Below are 22,468 nucleotides of genomic sequence, written 5' to 3'. Positions count from 1 at the left end.
TATACCAAAGGGTTTTATTAAATTTTCTCTTTTAATATGAGTTTCATGTTTCTGATTATTCTGAATCTTATCTTAAACAGTGTGCCATGCAATTTTATGTGTGTTTTCATTTTATGGCCTTGAGCCAAGACTTCCTCCTTTTTAGCTGAAAAATAGTGATAATCAGGCCATTTCTTCAAAATTTGTAGAAAATGGCCTTTACCATGTCACTTTGATAGTGATGGGTTTATGCAATTTTTGTTTGTTTTCTTATACAAGAGAAACCATGACTTAAGATTATTTGGACATTTGTAATAATTAACCATCTTTTAAATAAGCACCCAAGAACATCTGACACCTTTTGGATATACAATTACCCTGTATTGTGAATTCACTAGTTGTAACTCATTGGTGGGTATCATATATATATATTAAAGATTTTATTTATTTATTTTTAGAGAGGGAAGGGAGGGAGAAAAAGAGAGAGAGAAACATCAATGTGCAGTTGCTGGGGGCCATGGCCTGCAACCCAGGCATGTGTCCTGACTGGGAATTGAACCTGCGACCCTTCAGTTTGCAGCCCGCGCTCAATCCATTGAACTACAGCAGCCAGGGGCGGTATCTTATATTTTTATGCTGGTTTCAACTGTTGTTACAAAATTAAAATTACTCCATGTTCAAAGGTAAAGAATGACACTGGATGTGGGGCAATAGGTTGCTGATGCGACTTTCATAGATTGCTGATGGGAATAGAAATCAGTTTAATCACTTTGAACAACAAATTGGCAACACCTAGTAAATACACATATCTACAAAAAAAACTCCAAGTGTTTATCCTAGAACACTTGGAGATTCTCATCATGTACTAAGGAAACATATAGTAGGATAATCTTTGCATTCTTCCATTCATGTAGTCATTCATTCATCAAATACTTATTGAGCACATAGTATGTCTCAAAGACTCTTTCAAGTATTACTACATAGCAAGGGAAAAAACAAAAATCCTACCTTCTAGGAGTTACTTTCTAGAGGAAGATGACAGAAAATAAGCAAGATAAATAAGGAAAATATATGGCAGGTAAATTGGTAATTAGGACAGAAACAAAAATAAAACTGAGAAAGGGAATAAGAAGAGGGTTAAACACATTAGTAGGATGGACAAGGGACAGCCTCATTGAGAAAGTGACATTTAGGGTTGCTAGATTTAACACATAAAAATACAAGACACTCACTTTAATTTTAATTTCAGGTAGTCAATGACTTTAAGTATAAGCATGTTCCATGCAATACTTGGGATACTCTTATACTACTCATTGTTTATCTGAAATTCAAATTTAACTGGACACCCTATATTTTATCTGGCAATCCCAGTGACAATGGAATAAAACCCTGAAGGAATAAAGGAGCGAATTAAGTGGGTATTATGAGAATATTGTTGAATGAATGAGTAACTGGGAGGTGAGCCTGCCAGGCAGAGGAAACTGTAGAGCAAAGGCCCTGATTATAATTGTGAAAACTTAGAAGTAACTTGTTTTTTTAGTGTGAGAACAGATAAATGAGACAAGTCAGGGAAAGACAAATAATGGGTGATATCACTTATACATGGAGTCTAAAGAAGCTAACCTCATAAAAACAGACCAGACGGTGTGAGGTGGGAGAGCTGGGGAGACGCTGTGAGAGGGTGCAGGCTGCAGCCCGTAGACATTTATGTGATGTAACACACAAGCAGTGGTTCTAGTCAAGGATGCACTGTTATAAACTTCCAAGTCGCTAAGAGACCAGGTCCTCATTGCTCTCACCACAAAAAAGAAAACAGTTATTTGACTGGATGGAGGTGTTAGGGTGATAATCATATTGCAGGATATAAATGTATCCAATCAACACATTATACACCTGAAACTTACACATAATTGACTGATATGTCAATCATGTCTGAAAAAAAATAAGAAAAGCTGTCTAAAGCAAACAAGGCAAAATGTTCAATCTTAATGATTGTTATCCAGTAGTCTAATATATTTTCTGTACTTTTCTGAATGCTTATCCTGTTCCATTATTTAAAGTTCTTTCTTAAAGAAGGACATCAAAATTTTAAAAGAAATTATATATGTTTGTATTAGGAGGAACCCACCATCTCCAACTTAGGAGTGTACTAAAATTTGGTCTAGCAACAACTCGACAATGGTGCAGATACTGGTAGGTGCCAGATACTGGTGAGCTGCGCTCATGGCTGAGCATGAGAAGCCATCTCTTCTAATTCTGGATGCTCCCATAATTCACTGGGGGCCCTGGGGCAGGCCAGGAACTCCTGTATCCATTTCCTCATCTTTCTGAGGAGGCGCTCACAAGAGCCTTCACCCCTCAGAGTGCCAGATGGATGACAAATAGGACCACAGCCATGCAGGACTGTCTGTATCCTAATCTGCTTCATCCTAATTTGTTCTGTCTAATCTAGAGTACCTCCTGGGTTTCCCACTAAACTGGAGATTGGACAAACTTATAAAAGTCAGGCTCATTTTCCATGTCCCTCTATATATTTTTTCTTCCAGAAAAACAGAAGTTAATTTAGACTCCTAATAAATGGAATGAAACTTTGGGGCTCTGACTCAGCTTCGACGGTGCTATTGCTGACTTCTGAGTGACCTAGGGCTACAAGCATCAGACCACAGGTTAGCTTGTGGGTGGTAGACATGCTACACCACACATGTGACGATCAAATGAAGAGACCCTTTAGATGTACGTGCTGTGACTGGTTGTAACTCCTAGGGGGCATCCTTTTAAAGCAAACAACATTCCCCAGTGGCTACTTAAATGGACTTGAACCACCCTGAAGGTAATCACAGATGAGCAGGGTGAACACTCTACAAGGAGAGGGTGAACTCAGAGGAAAGGGCTGGAATTCAGGACATAATTATTCAGGACGAGGATATTTCTTATCATTCATTTACAGTAGTTAACTCATCTGGGTCTCATTAAAACTCACAGCACGTAGGTATAGGGCTCAAACCAAGAATCCACATCTGATGTAGCGGGCAAGTGGGTATCCTTTATAGACCAAGTTGCCAGATTTTATGTTATTAGTTGATGCAGATAATGCAAATAAGGATATTAATAGCATATGTTTTATTAAACACACACTCTGTGCCCAAAACTCTATACATATTATGCAATGCAATCCTCATGGCAACCTTATGAGTAGGAAAGTGAGACAGAGAGGATTAGCACTCATTAGCCTATGGCTATACATCCAGTAAGTTGCTGCCTTGTGATTCAAACTCGGGCATAAACTCTTAACCATTAAGATTACTTTCTTGGTGCCTTTGGGCAGGAAAGTGAATCATAACTCCAGTTTCAACATGCTGTGTAGATAGATAAGGAAGGTCCGGGTAAGGAAGGTCACATTAACTCTTTCAACACCCTTCAGGGGTGAGGAGGAGAATCAGGGATGTGACTTTGCTAACTATGAGCATTATGGTGAAAATTAAAAACAACAATCCTCAGATAACTATTGTAGAAGTACAGCCAAGGATTATGCCAGGCTGGCAAACGGGGGCCAGCAATGACTCAGGGATGCCCTGTCATTGGACCTGGCCTTGCTGGAGAACACCTCCATGTGTCTGTAGAGCTCAGCTTGGGTGGGAATGATTGTGAAGACCGGGTGGCTGGGAGCAGCAATCAGCAGAAAATGTCACCTAGATGAATAGTAGTACCTTTGGTCCCTTGAGCCCCACCTCCACCAGAAAGCAGTCCTGAGATTCTTCTTGCTGTGAGCTCTGGGATGACCGGTTTCTGCTTTTGCTCAAAATTAAGCCTCAGGTGAAGAACATACTTTGGAGACCTTGAGCTCTGACTTGGATTCAGATCTGTCTCTTTCTGGGTTTGGACTTTTGGACCTTAATGTTTCTGGGCCTCAATTTCCAGATCTATATGATGGAAATTAATACAGTCATGCTTTGCTTATTGAGAGGAATGCATTCTAATAAATGCATCCTTAGGTGATTTTATCATTATGCAAATATCACTGAGTGCACTTACACAAACCTAGATGGTGTAGCCTACTACAAACCTGGGATATGCTATACTACCGTCTTTGAGCAAAATGTTGTTACCCATCACATGGCTGTAGTCCTTACTGTGTGATGTTGCTGCAAGGATTACAGATAAAGCACTTGATATGCCTGGCAGCACTCAGTAAATAATAGTTGCTATCATCATCATCATCATCATCAATATCATCTGATAACAATTCAGGTTATAACCATTTCCAAGGGTAGATGTCCTTTGTAGAGCATACAGCAGGCTTTCCTTGAAGATTCTAAAGATAGTTTCCTTTCTCTCCACAGCACATCCCCTCTGCTACTGAAAACACAGGACTAAAATGGTCCTGAGGTATCCAGGCCCCGATTTAGGCTCAACTTCAGACCATAGTGTGGATTTGCCTTGTTTAGAAGTTCCGAGAGAATGAAAAGGGGGGTGAGACAGGAAGAGACCTGGGAAGATCATCCCAAGACCACGTGAGAGAAGTTTAAAGAATTAAAAACAAAGGAACCACCTTTGATTTCCCAAAGCAAACATAATTTAGAGATTACTGAGTAGGGACTAAGAGGAGAGATGAAAGGGGCATCCATCTCAAGATAGAAATTACACCTGCTGGATTATTAAGTGCTTTTGTTAGACCTCAATGAGCTCTTAGGAATCTTTGGAACATATTGTAGCGATTCCCCAAACTGGGCTTTGATGTTTGCACAGCAGCGTTGCAGCCGACTCCTGTTCATTTAGGAGAGGCAGAGCCCGCTGACGGTTTCAGACTGACTATAATTTAGTCTGTCTTTATTAAGACAATTATATGAAATTGCATATAAACACGGGTCAGATGCTGTTCTCCTCCATCACAGATGCTTCTCCTTTTTTTTTTTTATTAGCTGGATGGATTTAATTATAAAACTCTATTGGGTAATTATCATAATGTTTGGCCCCAAAAAAGCGGTAAAGTGAAATTAAATACACTATGTACAGATTAACAAATTTTGAAGGCTTTGGAATAAAATAAAATCCCTCAAATAAAAATGAGCAAAGCATTGCCCTGATTTTTGCCCATGAGAAACTCCCAGTGGAGTAAGGAATACAGACAGGTGCAGAAAGGGTTATAATAAGGTGCTATGTGTACAGATATGCGTGGGCTATTTTAGAGCACTGGAGAGGGGATCTCTGGGAAGGTGGCCAGGAGGATGAGCACGCAGAGTGAGGGGAGTTGGCCAGGGGAAGAGGGGTGGGTGCAGAGGAAGGCCTTCTGCCCAGAGGTAGAGTGTGAGCAGAAGGAAGAAGCAACAGGGACTTGCGTGAGTTTCTCCCCACAGCTGGGGGGTGATGTGCCAGCAGGGCAGTGAGCGGTGAGGCTGGATGGGCAGGCAGGAGGGCCCTGTTTACAACCAGGCAGAGAGCAGAAGGGGGCCAGGAACCACACTGAGTCTGTTCCCTGTCACGTCCCTGCCCAACCCAGTGCCTACTGACGAACACCTGCCAGAGAGCCTTGGCTGTGCACCCCAGGTGCATGAGGAGAATGTTTTCAGAATGGAACAACGTGGTTATATTTCATTTTTGAGATGGGGGTCACCAGTTAGGAAAGGTTTCCATCAGAATTAAATTCTTCATACCACAATTCTACATATGTGGATGTTGTTCGTTCATTTTATTTATTCTTTTAATGATTATGTATTGAATGTTCGGTATGTGCCCGGGACGGATCTAGATTCAGGAGAGTCGGCAGTAAACAAAACAGATATAAACCCCTGCTCTCTGGGGAGGGACTAATAATAAACAAACACGTAAGTAAAATACAGCTATATAGTCTGGTAGAAGATGATAAGGACAATAGAGAAAAATAAAACAGGGGAGGGATTAGGGAGAGGGTAGCAGCGGAAGGGCAGCAGGGGAAGTTGCTGTTTTTTAAGAAGAATGATCATAGCTCACAGTAATTTGGGGCACTTAAAACATTGAGTGACATCTCTGAAAAAGAAATAAAACTAGCTCCATTCCTCTCTACTAAAAAAATAAAAGAATGAAAGAAAGATGGTCAGGAAAGATCTCGTTAGTAAAGTAAGATTGGATCAGAGACCTGCAAAGGCCAGGCTTGACTCCTTCTGAATCTGGGGAAGGGCAGAGGCCCCAGGGCCAGAGCAAGCCTGAGCCTGGGAGGGCGGCAGGGCGGCTAGCATGCCTGGAGCAAAGTGAAGACCTAAGTGGTGGAACAGTGGTGCTAATGAGCCACCAGCAGCAACATCACCAAACTTGTTAGAAACGAAATTCTTACACTGCTAACCCAGAGTGATGTACGAATCTGAAACTTGGTGGGCATAAGAGGGTGAGCCCCGGAATCTGTTTTGGTCGCCTACCAGGTATGGACTTATATCTGAGAACCACTGTTTTAGAGCTACCTCCCAAGATGTCCTTTCTTCCTAGAGTATCTCTTCTAGACAATCTCATCAGTTTCTGTAAGTTCAGATGCCCTCTGGGGAGGAAGAAGTTTTCCTCTTCCGTTCTAGGTTCTTCAGGCAGGTCTAAGAATTACATGACCATGAGACAGCGTATAGGAGAATATCAAATTTAACTGTGTACATGTATAAGGAGGTCCCATGGAAATGGGGAACTAAAGAAAATGACCAAAGCAAGCAGCTTTTACACTTTTTATGCAAAGAAACAACAAATTTGTGAGTGTTTGACAGGACAAAGTAACTTAGGTTTGGGTGCTTAGTTAGTAAGGAATCTAAAATGTGGGCTTGGGATAGGAAATTAGAAGAAGGTAACAAGGTTTGCTGTACAGGCTTCTCTGCCCTGAATTCTCTCTCCCTGGTGATAAGGATGCACCTCTTTCCTGCTGGTACAGGCAGGGTACCTCTCACAGAGAAGATTTATTTCCTGCTCTCAGGGACAGAGGAGGGTCAGAGTACCTTGTGTACCAGCTTCTTTTTAAGTAACTTTAATTCAAAATAATCAATATGCCACTTTGGCATATTTGGGAGTGGACTGCCACTTGACATATCCCAAATTTGAAATCTACCCCCTGCCCCCACCCCACCCCCATTATCTCTTTGTGAGTCCTAGACTTGTGTATCCAGTCCCCATCTTAACAAATAGCCTAACCAGCTTCCCATTTGGTGAAGTCAGAACCCTAGAAATGTTCTACACGGAGCTCACCTTGCTTATGACGTGGATTATAATGAATTCTGTGCCGTTATAATTCGGGGGCAGGTGTGACTTGTACTTGGTGGCAGGGGAAATCATCACATCACATCACTCCGTGACAGCTTCCAGCCCCGTCTCGCCTGCGCCTGCGAGAGACTGGCTTGCGTTCTCCCTCCGGCACAGGGGCTGTGTCTGCTGAGTCCTGGGGCTGTTCCTCCCACGCTGACTCATCATTTTAATACACTCCTGCTGCTTCCCTGAGAGGCTGATTGATTGCTGTCACCTGCACGTACAATTTCACACTTGGAAGTTACAGGGAAAAGGAACATTTGCTGAAAAGTTTTTTTCATTCAATTTCACAGATATTTCTTTCACAGCTCCTTTTCATAATGAGGCAATGGGCCAACGAATAAGTAGTGACTACCGAGTTCCAGCTGATAGGCACTGTGCTAGGCACTGTGAGGGATGCGAGGCCCCCAGATACTGGACAATTGGAAGATCTGATGAGTGAGGAGCAACAATGTGGACTCTGGAGTCAGACTGCCCAAGTTGGAGAATGGTCTGTTGCCTACTTATCATCTGTAGGACCTGAGATGGGTTGTACAACTTCTCCCTGTGCCTCCTCCATGCTACATGGAGTTAATAACAGTACCAGCCTCACAGGGCTGTTGATAAGATTAACTCAGTTATTGTGTGTAAAGCACTTAACCAGTGTCTGGTGTTTGGTAAGTGCCAGCTAAGTGTTAGCTAGTTATTAATATATATTTCTGAGTGAATATACAGAAAAGGTGTGGTGATAGAGCTAACCTATGTACTTGAGTGTACCTACACCGTACACTGATTTTATACTATGGCACTCACCATAATAACGCTGCTCCCAGGGGCTCCAAATTACATTAATTAGCTTGTGATGCTTTGATTGATCCTTCTCTGTGTTTTAGAAAGACTTGCCCTGGGTTTTTGTTGCCGTGAGTTGTGGCTGTCTAAACCATGGTTCCCAACCAGGAAAGGAATTATAAGCAACAATCTAATATAATGAGAACATAACAAGATTATAAAACATAGCTATTAAAAATGACATTACTATTATGAAAAATAATGAAATAAAGCACAGCTATTGAACGAGTTCTTCATATACCCCAGGGACCATGGTTTTAAGTACTTACTTGGGCCAGGAGAGGAGCTGAAATTCTTTCTTTTTGATTGAAATGGTTCACCATTGGCCTTTAATTGACCTGGGAGTGAAGAGAAAAAGGATTGGGTATGAAAATAGAACAGGGTTCCCTTAAAACCAGTCAAGCAGTGTATCCTGCCCCAAAGGGGTCTTTATCCTTAAAACTGGTTGCAGTGTAGAAGGAAAAGATGCCAGTGTCATTCTCCAGAAAGACAGGGTATTAGATGGAAACCTTTGCTCATATGGTTCAGGTTAGGAACTAATGTAACTAATGTAGCAATATAGCTTGCTGTCACCTCCCAGGTGCCATCCAACTCTAGCTGTGCTTCATTCGGCCTATAATCAATAGTTGTATATAAAGTACATTTGTGGCCATTCTCACTGTGATGGCCTGTAGATTTCATTTGTATACTATGTGGCGGTCCAGGCAAGCAAGGTCGTGCTCAGGACCTCAAAATAATGACTCTGGGCTAACAGAGGTGTCTCAGCACATTGTTTACCTTTTTAAATCCCAGGTTCTGCATCTGTAGGAAGGGATAAGAATAGTCTTCACCTCACTGGGCATCTTGTGCCGATCCAATTAACTAGTGTTTGGAAAGCTCTTAGTGCCATGCCTGGTACAGAGTATATACTGAAATAATAGCTGGCTTTCAGTTGTTATCAGTTGTATGGCTTTGGAATTAATCTATGTTGAATCCAGTCTTCACAAGGCTGAAGAGAGACATTATTATCAGCCCATTTTAAAGGTGAAGAAATGGGCACCAAGAAGTGGAGAGACTGAAGGTCACACTGGGCCTTCAGAGCAGGGGTCCCAGGCTGTCCGATGTCACTGGCCCCTAAGAAGGGGTTATGTAGCTCTCACTCAGATCCGCCCCCACTCTGGCACCTCTCCTCTGTCCTCAGCAAGTCAGATAAGTAAAGGCATAGTGGAGAGTTTTTTATTTTCTCCCATGTAAGTGACACTGGGGAAGATTCTAGCTGAGGAATCTCCTCTTAATTACCCTGCATCTTGCCCAGAGCTTGTCGGAAAAGCTGTGACTCCGGATCTCAGAATTAAGAACCTGGGACTTTATATTTAGGATGGAGGGCTTAATTTCTGCTATGCAACTTTGAACGTGGAAAAACATCCCATTAATTTGCCGTATCTTGCGTGTATAACTTGTACCCATGTTTTTGGCCCAAACTTTCAGGGGGAAAAAATCTTTCATTTTAGTTTTTAATTCAATTACTTATTTACTTATATTTAGAAATAAACTCAATTATTATATTCCAAGGTAGTATTGTGTATACAGATATCATTATTGATTTCTAGAGTACATTTTTAATGCATAGGCATAAATAAAAGAATGAAAAACATTTATATAGGTATGGAATTAATACTATTCACATATAATGTGCATCCTTATTTTTCCCTAAAAAATTTGGGCAAAGAAGTGCACATTATACACGGCAAACTACAGTACTTCTCTAAACCCAGTTAAGTCTAATTATATCTTCAGTCAGCAAGAGAATTCACTCTTTCCTCTCCTTCAGTTCACCTTGTATCTCAGGACAGGAAAAGGGTCTCTTATCATCAACCAGACTCATTACCACTGAGATGTTCAGTATCCAAGAACTTGAGGTCCATTTTAAAGCCAAGAAAGCCAGGAAAGACCCCATTCCTACTGGCCCTACCCCAAGACTCTTTGCCTAAGATACACCTCTTAAAATTTAGTGCCCCCACCCAGTGACCACGGGGGCCCTCCTGAGGCACGTAGACAGATGTGACCTCTTTCCTTTTCCAGGCGTGCTATGGCCTTTCCCCATCCCCTTTTATACCCCAGATTTCCAAGCATCAGAGCACCTCTCCTCTCTTTGGGAGTTCAACTCTTTTCAAAACAAAGCTCCTTAACTTTGTGTGAGAGAGGCAAGGGAAGCCCCTGATGTTCAGGTCTCAATCCTACTTGCCCTCTGCAAGGGCACAGGGAAAGTATTTCTCTTTCTTTTTGAAAGGTCTGCAGCAGTGAAATCAAAACACCAAGGCAAATGTCCAGAAACCAGCCTGCCAATGTTTCTTTTTTCAGTTACACTCTTCAAAAAGTATCAAACTGGAACTGAAAATGGAAACACTATCTTCTTTCATCCCAACCGCCTGTTAGAGTGGGCAGATGAAACAACACTTTGCAAAGGTCCTTTGATTTTTTAGGCCTTTAAGCGGAACTGCCTGCATTCTCCAAGGTGGCACTGGCTGCTCTTCGGAAAGTAGACCGTTACAAAATTCTGACTGGCAGAGCTTGTTACCCATCAACTCTAAGTATCTCACTGGTGATATAGAGAATACATTTTCTCCTTGTTTTCATTAACTTCTAGATAAATTTTGAATTTTATCTCATTCATCAAGTTTTACCATGGCCTTTTTCTCTTAGTACTTAAATTCTACAAATAAGGTTTGTCTTTCCTAATTTTTTTTAATCCTCACCGAAGGACATTTTTTTTCATTGTTTTTGGAGAGAACAGGAGAGAAAGAAACATTGATTAGTCGCCTCTTGCACACTTCTGGTCCGGGTGTCAAACCCACAACCTAGGTATGTGCCCAGACGGGGAAATGAACCTTCAACCTTTCAGTTTATGGGATGACACTCCAACCAACTAAGCCACACTGACCAGGGCTGTCTTCCCTAAATGTTCATTCATTCTCTGGGCACCAAAACCAAAAAGGCCTAGGGGGTAAAAAGATTCTGTGCCATGTAGGGAAACTGCAAATAAAACAAACAAAGGCCCTTGCAGGGCTTATGCATATACTGCCAGACCCTGTTCTAAGTGCTTCACTTATATTGATTCATTTAGTCTCATGTCAACCCTATTCGGTAAGCAATATTCTCATCCCCATTTCATAGATGAGAAAAGTGAGGCACAGAGAAACTGGCCCAAGGTTGCATAGCTAGCAGGCGGCTGAGGCAAGATTCAAGCCCAGGCAGCCAGAAATCCATCTGTGCCCTTATCATGGGGCTGTGAATACCCATTGTGACAAAGTGTTTAGAAACAAATAAACAGGATAACGATACAAAGAGTACCTGGGCTAGGCCTTTTCCCTTGTGTTGATCAGGGAACGGTTATTTAGGCGGCAGCCTTTGAGCCAAAACCTGAAGGATGAGAAGGAGCCAGCTGTACAGAGAGTGGGGTTATGAGGCTGGAAGAGCATTCAGGCCAGGAAGAACAAGAAGAGCAAAGAGAAGAAAACAGTTGCTCAAGGGCAAAGAGGTGGCCTGTGTGGCAAGCATAAAGGGACAGGGAGATTAACATGTGATGAAGATGGAGAGGATGCTTCAAGAGAAGGAGAAGCCTTTGGCAGTGGTTTGGTTGTGCAGTGACATGATCTGAGTTGTTTCTGAAGTTACTGGTTCCTGGGTAACAAGGAGGTGAGTGAGAACCTGGAATACAGGGATCTGGAAGAAGGGTATGGAGGTGGGGGCCCTGTGGAGGTCAGGTGGCAAAACATAAGGCCAGATGGATAAGGAGGGTTTGGTGCCCAGGCCATTCTAGCCTTCTGAAGAAGAGTGGACTTTATTTCTAAGAGCCAGAGAAGCCCTGGGGAGTTTTAAGCAAAAAGTTCTATGATCAGATCTGAGTTTTAGGAGAGTTACTGCAGCTGGTGAGGAGAATGTGTTTCAGAGACAAGACTGGATGGAGCCCAGTCAGGAGGCTAGTGGGGACACCCTGAGGCAATGTGCACCCAGCGAGGCTGGGCAGGGTTGCTTGTCCATAAAGATTAACCAGAACCAGGTGCTGGTGGAACAAGTCAGACAAGGGGCTGCTCTTAAGGAACTTTTCAAAGTTTTTAAGAGGAATGCTTGGGGACGACCTGAATGAGTGAATGGAAGGCAATAAAAGACCCTTTATCCCTGTTTCTGGTTTGTGGGGGTTGGACAGGTACATGTAGTGAGATAGGGAGCCTGGACTTCTGGTCAGACAGGCTCAGTTTAGGACATACTGAAAATTCCAATGGTGGTAAAGCAGCGGGTGGATGGAATTCTGGCCATGGGAACTAATTATAGGAAGGAAAATGGCAGATTTGAACATTTCCTCAATTATTCCCTACTAAGTGTAGCAGTCACAGCAAATCAGCGCTGGAAACAGTCAAATCCAAAGAAACAACACTCCCCTGGAGGTCTCAGGACAGGAGAAGATGGGTTTCAATTGCATTTGGAAAGAACTGGGCTTTACAGTAGAACCGTCCCCCAAACGCAGGGGCACATCCCTTTCAGAAAGGCTTCCCCTGACTCAGTTGGGAGTCATGACCCGTCACCAGCACAATCAACGCAGCTTGGAGACAGGCGGTCCCGGTGCACGTGTTCAACTTTTCCTCCGACACTAACCGTGTTCAGAGTTTCCCTTTATTGGCTGCGAGACATCATGAACTCTCCAAATTTTTCTTCAGAGATATTTAGAGAAGAACACAGTGGGTGTGTTGTACAAAGACCCATTGGAAGATAGGACTGTGAGATTTCTTCCCATTACAGAGTTTGTTAAGTTTTCACCCCTGCCAGTGCCCTGGAAATACAGGTGCTGGGCCTACCAGGGTCTCCTTCAGCTGTGGTGAGAGGAGAACCAGTCTGTCCCTTGAATAGCGGATGGATGGTGAACGGATGGATGCTGGAAAATTCGGCGATGAGCGCGTTACAGAGAAAAAAAAAGATTTTACCCCTGAGACAAGCTAGGTGTCCCACGCTAGCTGAGCGGTGACCCTGTCTGCTTTGCTCTTTATTTTATCAACTGTGTTTTGACAATTCATGAAAAAAAATGTGTCTAGGGCAAATTGAGCTCCTGAAGCAATAAACATTTAGACATGCCATGTGAATTGAGTTATTGTTCTTGGTAGGGATAATCTCCGAATTTGTTTCTCTCTCTCTCTCTCTCTTTTTTTTTTTTTTTTTTTTTTTGGACAGAGCACTTGTCAGGTTTTCCTCCGCTCAGGTCTCTGGAAATTGAAGTCTCCTTCCCCCAGTAATTGTTGCGAATCCCTGACAATAGCCCCTTGGCTGGGTTATCTCGCAGGAATTTCCATTCCCAAAGAGTTGAGGGGAGATTAAAATTCAAATTCAAAAAAACTGAACTAGCTGGAGGGAGCTACACCTTCAGCCAAGGCCATCCAGAGTCGCCTCTTTCCCCGGCTAGGCTCGGCTCGCAGGGTAGGTTTTGTGCGTGTCCATGGGGGGGGGGTGGTAGGAGGCAGCCCGTCCGTTCCAGATTCCCTTCCCTCCCTCCCGCACAGCGTCCCCAGGCCCGCAGCCTGCTTAGGGATCTAACTTTGTCCTGACTGCGTGTGCGTGGCCAGCTCAGAGCCACTAAGGGTCCAAGCTTTACGGGCCGCCGAGGGCAGCGGGCCGGGGCTCTCATTGTGTCCCGCCGGCCGCCCAGTGAAGTCGTGAAGCGCCGGCAGCCCCGCGCCCCCCGTGCGGGGTGGAGGGGGAGCGCTCGGTGCGCGGGGGGCGTGGCGCCGGGCCCAGGGGCGGAGGGCGCCCGCACTATGCGGGCCAGGCTCCGCGCGCGAGGGGCGGGCCGGCGGCGGGCGCCCTGGCTCTCGGCCAGGCTCGGCGGGAGAGAAGCGAGAGGGCGATGGGCTGACGGAGGGCCGGCGGCGGCAGCGGCGGGGCGGGGGCGGTAGGGCGGGGGCAGCGGGCCGGCGGCGCCTGCTGCGGGTGCCGCGGAGGAGGAGGAGGAGGCAGAGGCGCGGGGCGTGGATGCCGCGGGGTAGGCCGAGGGCCTGCGCTCCCAGGGCGGATGGGACGCCGGTTTCCGTGGATCCGCCGCTGCAAACCAGAAGTTCCTCGGCTCCCTGAGACGCGCAACAAATAAAAGGTAATGAATGTGTCTTTGTTTTCCAGGCGCTATCACAGGGGGGCGATTGACTATGCAGCATTTGTGTGTCCTTTTTTAAATGCTGGGCCGGTGAAAGGGACGTGACACTCCATAAGGAGCCCGTAGAGTATGTAGTGTCGCGGACGTGACATTTCTCAATGCAAACCCCACGTGCGGCCCACTCGACTCCCTTCCGCAGCCCCTGCTCTCCCACAGGCACTTTCCTTGGGCGCCCAACTCTCTGAATTTACCCAGGGAGAAAGAAAGGACGTGGCTGTGTGCAGACCGCGTGGGATTATTTTTAAAAACCATTTTTGTGGAAATGTCAGGGGAGTTCTGCCCTGTGGGTGTAAAAGGGAGCGATTCAGACAAGGGTGGCCAGAGACAGGCCGTGATCGCCGGCTGCCGGGCACTGCCAAAATGGACTGCTCTTTACATTCCAAATGGCTGCAGCAAGTTTGATGCGGAAAGGAAGGGGAGGAGGAGTGAAGGAAACCCCCTTTAGTACGTGGTCATTTAGAAATGACCCCACGCAATGCTTCTGTGTTGCAGGCAGCTGCCCAAATGTTGGTACACATTACATTGAGAAAAGATTAACCAGCCCTGCATGTTGAAAGCTGTGTGGACTGCCGGTGTGTAATCAGGAACTCGGTGTCTTTCTCCCATGCCTTGTTAGCAGAGTAACTGCTCCGTAAATTCAAGCAAATTCTGTGGGATTTCCAAGGGATGGCTGTGCTAATAATAGCTCTGGCTGTAGCTACTTAGTAGACATACTCATTCTGAAAGATGCAGCCATGCCAGTGTCCCCGGAAGCTCATCTCACTGAGAGAGGCCATCCAGTGCAGGAGAGGACTCCCTGACCCTACCATGAATGGATGAAGCTCTCTCTCCCCTGTGAATGGAACATCCCAACAGAGGCTGCTGCTGCCGCTGCTGCTGCTCCTCTGGCTTCTTTCAGTGTGAATTCTCACTGCTTTTGATTGAAGGCATTTTCAGAAGACCTAAGACAGACACATTTCTAAATCCCAGCCATTCAGGTTGGACAGCTTAGTCAATTTTGGAATTGCCTGTATTTAGACACCTGGCCTGGCTGACTTGATCTTCATTTACCTGATTGAGTTTTGAACAACTGCTCATATGCCCTTCCACCTCAGCATCCATAAGTCTCCTCCTTTCTAAGAGCATGACTGTGACTTGTAGGAAAGCACCCCAGAGCTGGGAGCCAACTTCTGACTTCACCCAGGGAAGCCACCCCTGACCCTGGGGAAAGTACCTCAGGAGCTGGATGCAAAAATCTATCACTTGCACTCAGAGAACTGGGTGCCATCTTTAAAATGTGCAATGGGGTTTGGGGGAGGACATGGGGGTTTAATTGTTTTATTTCTAGTCTTCGAATTGCTTCAAGTTCATTCATAAAATTTTGCCCCATTTCTTTGGAGTCTGTTTTGGGCAGGACCAGAAGAGCAGATCTCCAGATTAGCAGAAATCTGATTTTGATCCTCAAATTGTCACTTGTCTCTTGCAGTTTGGAATGTCAGGGGATGAGCCACTTCTGTTGAGGGAGGGACCCATTCCAGTGCAAATGAAATTTGGGTTTACTTAAGGCACAGCAGGAAGCAGGATCCTGATGCAATAGGTTAGAATCCATTTGGTACTTCGAGGTTAAATAGCACAATTAATGGGAGCAATATTTGGATGTGCTTTGAATCAACACTATATTGTCTGATCAATGACTAGAATGTTGCCTCCAGATAATGTGAAATGAAGTAACACCTGATGTATAAAGTTGTGGGTAGAAGTAACCTTTGAGAAAAATAAAACAACGACAAAAAACTCTTCTTGTATGAAAAGGGGAACTGTGGCAGTGGAAATGAGGATCAGAAAGTCTCCCAACCCTCTTTTGTTCTGACAGAGGGTGATCTGCCTCTGCTATTGCTATAATCTTTTTTGGCTCTCATCTTGAACTAATTTTATTAATAAGACTTGTTATTTATGGCACAGGGCCTTTGTGTAATTTGCAGACATTGTTGCCAAGTCCCCTGATAGCCTGGCAGGTGGCTCCTACCATTAGCATGATCTTGTTGTTGGGGAAACTAAGACCCCTGGAGGTTCAGTGAGTTGCTGATTTCATAATCCATGAGAACTGCATCCCAGATGTGTACAGTGCTCCGTTTCATCATAACAGCAAAGCTCCTATCTGGGGTCAAAGGCAAAGCCAAGTGTGAGTCCTTGCTTGGGTTCTGGAACTTGGAAAAAGCTCTGTGGAATGGTGTATACATACACCAGAGGTGTGAAGGAAGGGCTCTTGAGTCAGCCCTGATAAGTTGATTTAAAAAAAAAGTGTGGACGGTTTGTGATGGGAGAGGCAGTGATGAGATGCGGATCCAGGAACTTTGGTGTTGAAGGGACCTTTTGGGGTACCTGTCTCTTTTCGTGAGTGTGGGGTACAGTGAAACCTCCTCCAAGGAAGATCCTTACTGACTTTACTGCATGAGTATATCACTTGTGGTCACATTATTGATGCCTGTGTGTGTGTGTGTGTGTGTGTGTAAAATACTTCTAGTTCTGCTCACATGCTACATACTTATCTGTTTTGAGCCACATTTAGTCTGACAAACTGAATGAAAAGATGATGGGGCACTTTCAAATTTAAAGCTTCATTCTTAGATATTTTCCATATGTAAATACTTTTTTTAAAGGAACAGTACAGCTTATGGAGAATTTCCATTTAAATATTCCAAAATGAGAAATAGACATGCTAACAGATAAATAGCTGATAGACTTATTTTAAACCACTTCTGCACAATGTCAGAGTGTGTAAGTTTGGATTCATCTATGACTTTAATTTGTAACTTTTGTATTTTGGAGAGCACCTGATGTGTCAATAAAACCTGAGGCAGAAATTCCCTGTTTTGGTGTATTAGTTGTGGAAAACTCCAGCATCTCTGCCCTGTCCAGGTGGCTCAGTTGGCTGGAGCTCCATCCCGCACACCACAAGGTTGTGGTGCAAATGAGAGGGAGCTGGTTGTTGTTTCTCTCTTACATCACTGTTTCTCCCCCACCCCCTTCTCTCTCTCTAAATTAACATATCCTTGGGTGAGAGTTAAAAAATAGTAATGATAAAAAAAGAAGAAATTTCTAGCATCTCAAGTAAAAAGAATTTCTGAGTTCTAAGATCTCATAGGAAGAGAAGCCATAGGATAAAACTATAATGATTATTTGACCTAAATCCTAAAAACTGTGTTTTTCCTGAGCAAAGGGAGGGGAAAGAGAGGAACTGCCTTACCTGGACAGGAGCGGTAGGTGCCTCAGGCCCAGGTTCCCTTGTGACCTCCTGGGACACTGGTCATCCTTTCACTCCCCCTTGTTGCTTTCTGATTCTTTGCTGTTCGTTACTCTCTGACAATGGAATTAAAGGAATAAAAGAAAACATTGGGTGTTTCCTAAAAGACAGGAGCTGAAGTGAGAAAAGAAAGGGAAGGGATCATTCTATCAGTTTTGTAGTATATATAGGTTCTAGAACTTTTCCTACCTTAAGCAAATTCAAAGACTTAGAGAATCTGGGGAAAGAAGTGGCTAGGAACAAAACCTGCTGGGGAAGGGTGAGATTTGAGTGTTTTACCTTGTGGTGTTCATTCCAGCCATCATCAGACTGAAGTCCTTTGGCAGTGGTTTCATTCTGATGCTTATTTTTCCTAGGCCATTTGATTTCAAGAGCTGGTCCAACAGATCCTGGACTTCCGGGCCTCCAGGTTACCATTGTGCACCAAGGCCTCCCGGTTTTACTGCTCTTCTGTAAGAAGTTTTTCTGAGTCAGCATAACTCTGGCTTATTAAAAATTCTCTCCATGGAAGTTTTCTTTTGGTTCCCTAAATCTATCAGCTGCCACCCTTCCACTGACCCATTGGATCAGCTTGTCTTTCTCTTAAAAGGAATAATCTAGGCACATCCTTACATTTGAGGCAGACTGTTCCACCACTAATAGCATTATTCTAAAAATATCTACCATTATGCCTTTCTCAAAGGAAGATCAGAGCTGTTTCTACTGTTTAATGACTTGCATTCATGCTTATGTGTGTGTCCAATTCTTAATTGTATCAGTTGAAATTAGGTATTTTCTCCCAAAAGAGAAATAGTTGTCTCTTTGATGATAGAAATTACTGCTAAGAATAAATGCCGTGATTGTCGGAAGGACTGAGGGCTCTGGTTCAGTTCAGTGGGCTTATTACTACCAAATAATCAAGAAGCAATAAGCTGGTAGTCTGCGTGTGAACTGAGTGAGTAGTCCCTCTGCAAATGTTCAAGCAGAGGTAATGCTAATTCAGAAATGCAGCACGTAGGACCTAGCTTGTGAGGAAGCCAGATCTTCTATCTGTGGTGGTTTGGGGTTTTGTTTTAAACTTGGAGCTCCAACTGCTCCACGATGCATCACAAGATGAAACTAGTTGCCCACGATCAAGAACATTTGTCTGTGTGCACCTTTCTCCTCAAACTCTGGCTCCATCCACGTGCTCCACCTTGCTCCTGCCTTATTAGCAGTTATTTGCCAATTCATGGTTACTGCATACCTTCTGTTCACTTAATATTGAACCTCTGCTCATGGTGGGCAGGCAGTAGATCCTGTTGGAGTAAGTAAAGCACTGAGGGAAACTTTCATGCCACATCCCAACATCGATGTACAGGGTCTGGCAGAAGTAATACCATTGACTGTGGTTGACCGGGTACATGAATGTTTCACATACGATGGAGAGCAATTTGAACATTTTACCTAAAATGTCATATAGTGTGCTTGGGTGTGCTATTGTTATGTTACAGAATTACATGCTTATGACTTTGTAATACAAGTTTTGGTAGAGATTAGCAGCTCATAAAATAGGGGTGTTATTTGTGCCGGACCCTGTATTTAGGTATCTTTAGAAACCTGGAAATCCAAGCAGTCTAAAGTGAAATGTCACCTGTTAGGTCCTCCTGTGTCTGACCTTTTCCTAGTTCACACTATGGTATGGCCCTGTTGTCACAGCAATGGCTTGCCAACCTTGGGGCCAGAAGTCTTGGTACTAATGCATAAACCTTTTAACAACTTTCACTTCAGATTAGCCCAAAGCTAATCCCCCCAACCTGAGGCTGTACCTTCCCAGTTTCCATCGAAATCAGCCTGTTCTTCTGGAGTTGCAGTCTTATTCACAGGGCTTTTGCCTTTCTTTGTCCTTGCTGGGTGAAGGATGCATGAAAAAAATGGTGTGTAATGGGGAATTAGATTGATAATGCATGACAGTGAATGGAAATAATAATTGGAGAGTTGCCAGGCTGTGCCATTCATAACCATAAAATGCACAATTATGCTTTCACCGCATGCCTGTGAACAAGTATTATAGATGTGATGAACGCAAACTAGGGAACCAAATAGTGTGGAGCCATCTGGACTGGGTGATACACCTACAAACTGAGCTGGGCAGTAGTGCAGGCTTACCCACTTCTCTGCACGCACTGGCTATCCTCAGTAAATACTGGAGATTTCTTTTTCTGTTGCTCAGAGAGAAGGAGAGCAGAAAAGAGGGAGGGTGGTGAGGACAAGAACCAGATTGGAGCTGAACACAATGGAGGGCAGTGTTCTGCCTTCTCAATCCCCCTTTATTAGTATGGTTGAGTGTTTTGTAACAGAGTAACTACAGAGTGACCAGTAGCACAGATGTAGCCTGCAGGTCTTGGCAGGAGAGCAGAGACATCCAGTACAGCAGAGTGGCAAGAGCTGAAGTCACACCAGATGTGCAGTGGACTCCACGAGCCATGCACAGACGAGAGTTGAGGTTTATCAGTCAAGTCAAACATTTCAGATGGATGGATGGAGTCTTAGCAATTAAAGGTAGATATGTAGATCATTTTTGCAAATGAAGAACTGCTTACAGATATTCAAAGACCTCACCAGGGTCTTAGCTGCCATGCCAAGACTCAAGCCCCTACCACCTGACAAGGATTTGTGTGACACAGCCTGGTGTGGCAGGTCGCATGGAGCTGTGGTGTCCCTGAGCCCTGGTTTGATTTCTTGCTCTGCATCCTTAGTAGCTGTGAGAGGCTTTGGGTGAATTACCAAATCTCCCTGAGCCCCAGTTTTTTAATTTATAACTAAAGTTATAGTCACAGGAGCCAGTGAAATAATATCTGTGAAGCACCTATCACAAAAAAGAAAAAATATGGGAGACTCTTAAAATAAGACATTTTATCTTTGTGTTCTGCACTTCTCATTTGGCTTGCTTATGTCACGTGACCAACAATGCCAACCTTCAGTGGTACCACTTACTTCAGTGGTACCTCCTCACCTACAATCCTGACATGAATTTTACAAAGAGAAAGGAGCTTTAAGGGGAACAACTGCTAGCTCTGATATTTCATAAATGTCACCTGGCCTTCCAGAGAGGGTTTTGCAGGTAAAGGCCTTGCCCTAGTGACCGTCACCTTATCGAGACAGACAGATACATCCTGCTGCATCCATGAGTCTCTAGTGAACCCTGGAATGTTAATACGGAGAGGGTCCGTTGGAGGAGGGAAAGAAGAGGAGAAATAGGATTTTGCCTTTGCATGAATTCATTCTGCCACCCTTTCTTTCTGAAATTCTTCAATTTTCAGAAATTATAAGGAAGTTCTTAGGGCTTTGGTCTTGAAAAAAATTTGATAACAGAAATAAGAATTAATTAGCAAGGTTTGTTAATCAGTGGTGGTGCCATTTTTTTTTTCTTAGCAACAAAGGCAAAAATCCAAATACTGTATACAGTTCTTTGGTTTCTTTCCATTCATTGCCATTAAGTAAGAAGATTTTTAGTTCCTATTTTTAATTTATATTTTACTTAAGTAATTAGTCCAGTGAGGTAATTGCAGAAATAAGCCTAGAACCCAAGAGTGTCCTGGATGGCTGTGGGTTTTCTTTTTCCATTGAGCCCACCACCTGGCACTCTGAAAATACTGAGTTTCCTTGAAGCACAAGACAACAACATGCCAATTTACGTATTAGTCATTAAAAATTATTTATGCACTTAATAACCTTCTAGTTGTTAAATAAAATAAATCAAAATGATAGCTGCCCCATCTTCTGGAGATGGGTTAAACTGGCACACACAGGCAGTCGAATCAGAGCATGAAACAAATATAAAAGCAGGGAAAGTATTTATAGATCATGATGGCTACATCCAGGACAAGGGTGTATTTTAGGTGAAGCCTCAGAGACAGCTTGTGGGCATTGGTTGCCTTGACAGGGTGGAGTGTGTCTGTAATTTTAGGGAGAAGTTATAAGTTGGTGTTTGTTTGTGGTTCCTGCTTTCTTTATTGTGGAAAATATGGTTTCTGCTGCCTGCCACAGTTTGGTTCTCCTGCCATCCTGTTCCTAAGGTTGTAAATTAGTCAGTGGAGATTTGCTGCTATTTAGATACAGAGATCTACGTTGTGTAACTTCCCACTTGGAAAGCTATCCCAATACTTGGAGAATAAAATCCAAAACCACAGTTCTCTGTTTTTTATATGGTGAGATTCTTCTTTTCTTCTTGTGGATAGAATTGATCACACCCCTAGAGAAATGATGAACACTGGTGGAAAAATTCCATAAACTTAAGTTTGATAGTGTGGCTGTTGGTTTATAGTGGAAATAGAAGAAAGTCAGTGTGTGAGCACATTTGCTTGTTCGTAGGTGGGGAGGGTGACAGCAAGGACGATCAGTTCCACGGCCTTCGCTGCTGACCAGAAGGGTGGATGGACCCAGCACACAGCATTGTCGCCCCCTCTCATCAGACCCGCACTGTGGGAGGCTGCCTGTCAGATGGGCTTGGAACAGCTGATTCTTTGGCTAATTTATCAACTTTCCCTAAGTATGATTTCCCAAAGGAATACTCCCTCAGGGTATTCCAGGGTGAGCAAATGCCCTCCTGAGTCCCCTTTGTTGTTACTAGCTCCACCCATGGGTTTCTGATAACTCCCGTTTCTCTTCCTCCTAAGGCTTGAAAATCATTGTCCTGTGATAAGTGACTCAACACGTCTGCCTCACTCTTCCTCTTTGCTACATTGTTAGTATTGAACTCCTCTGGCCTTTTACACGAGTTTCTCTAATGCCTTGTTCATATGGTTCCTTCCCGAATTCTTCTGGGGTGAGGTGTCCACTGCCATCATCATAGTTCAGGGCCTCCTCTTTCTTTCCTGGGTTATTACAAAATTGTCACAAATCACAAATTGTCCCTTTAAACTCTCTCTCTCTCTCACACACACACACACACACACACCCCTTCCCTTTCCCTGAGCACATTTGACTTTTTCTGG

At 43.8% G+C, this 22,468-nt stretch overlaps 1 protein-coding gene across 11 annotated transcripts in view; it reads left to right on the top strand.

Moving 5' to 3' along the window:
• The window catches only part of FRMD4A (FERM domain containing 4A), a 584,868-nt gene that overhangs the window by 355,333 nt on the left and 207,067 nt on the right, over nt 1-22,468 (top strand). Inside the window, exon 1 of one of the 11 annotated variants that reach the window (XM_036023950.1) lies at nt 14,041-14,170. The exons of the other annotated variants lie outside the window; for them this stretch is intronic. The gene's annotated coding sequence lies outside the window, so the exon portion shown is untranslated. Of the gene's footprint in view, nt 1-14,040; nt 14,171-22,468 lie in introns of those variants that run through there. 11 annotated transcript variants of the gene reach the window in all.

Source organism: Phyllostomus discolor, chromosome 1, assembly GCF_004126475.2.
Source record: "Phyllostomus discolor isolate MPI-MPIP mPhyDis1 chromosome 1, mPhyDis1.pri.v3, whole genome shotgun sequence".
Taxonomy (NCBI): domain Eukaryota; kingdom Metazoa; phylum Chordata; class Mammalia; order Chiroptera; family Phyllostomidae; genus Phyllostomus; species Phyllostomus discolor.
Note: the sequence above shows the minus strand (reverse complement) of the source record. Positions and strands in the feature narration are given on the sequence as shown.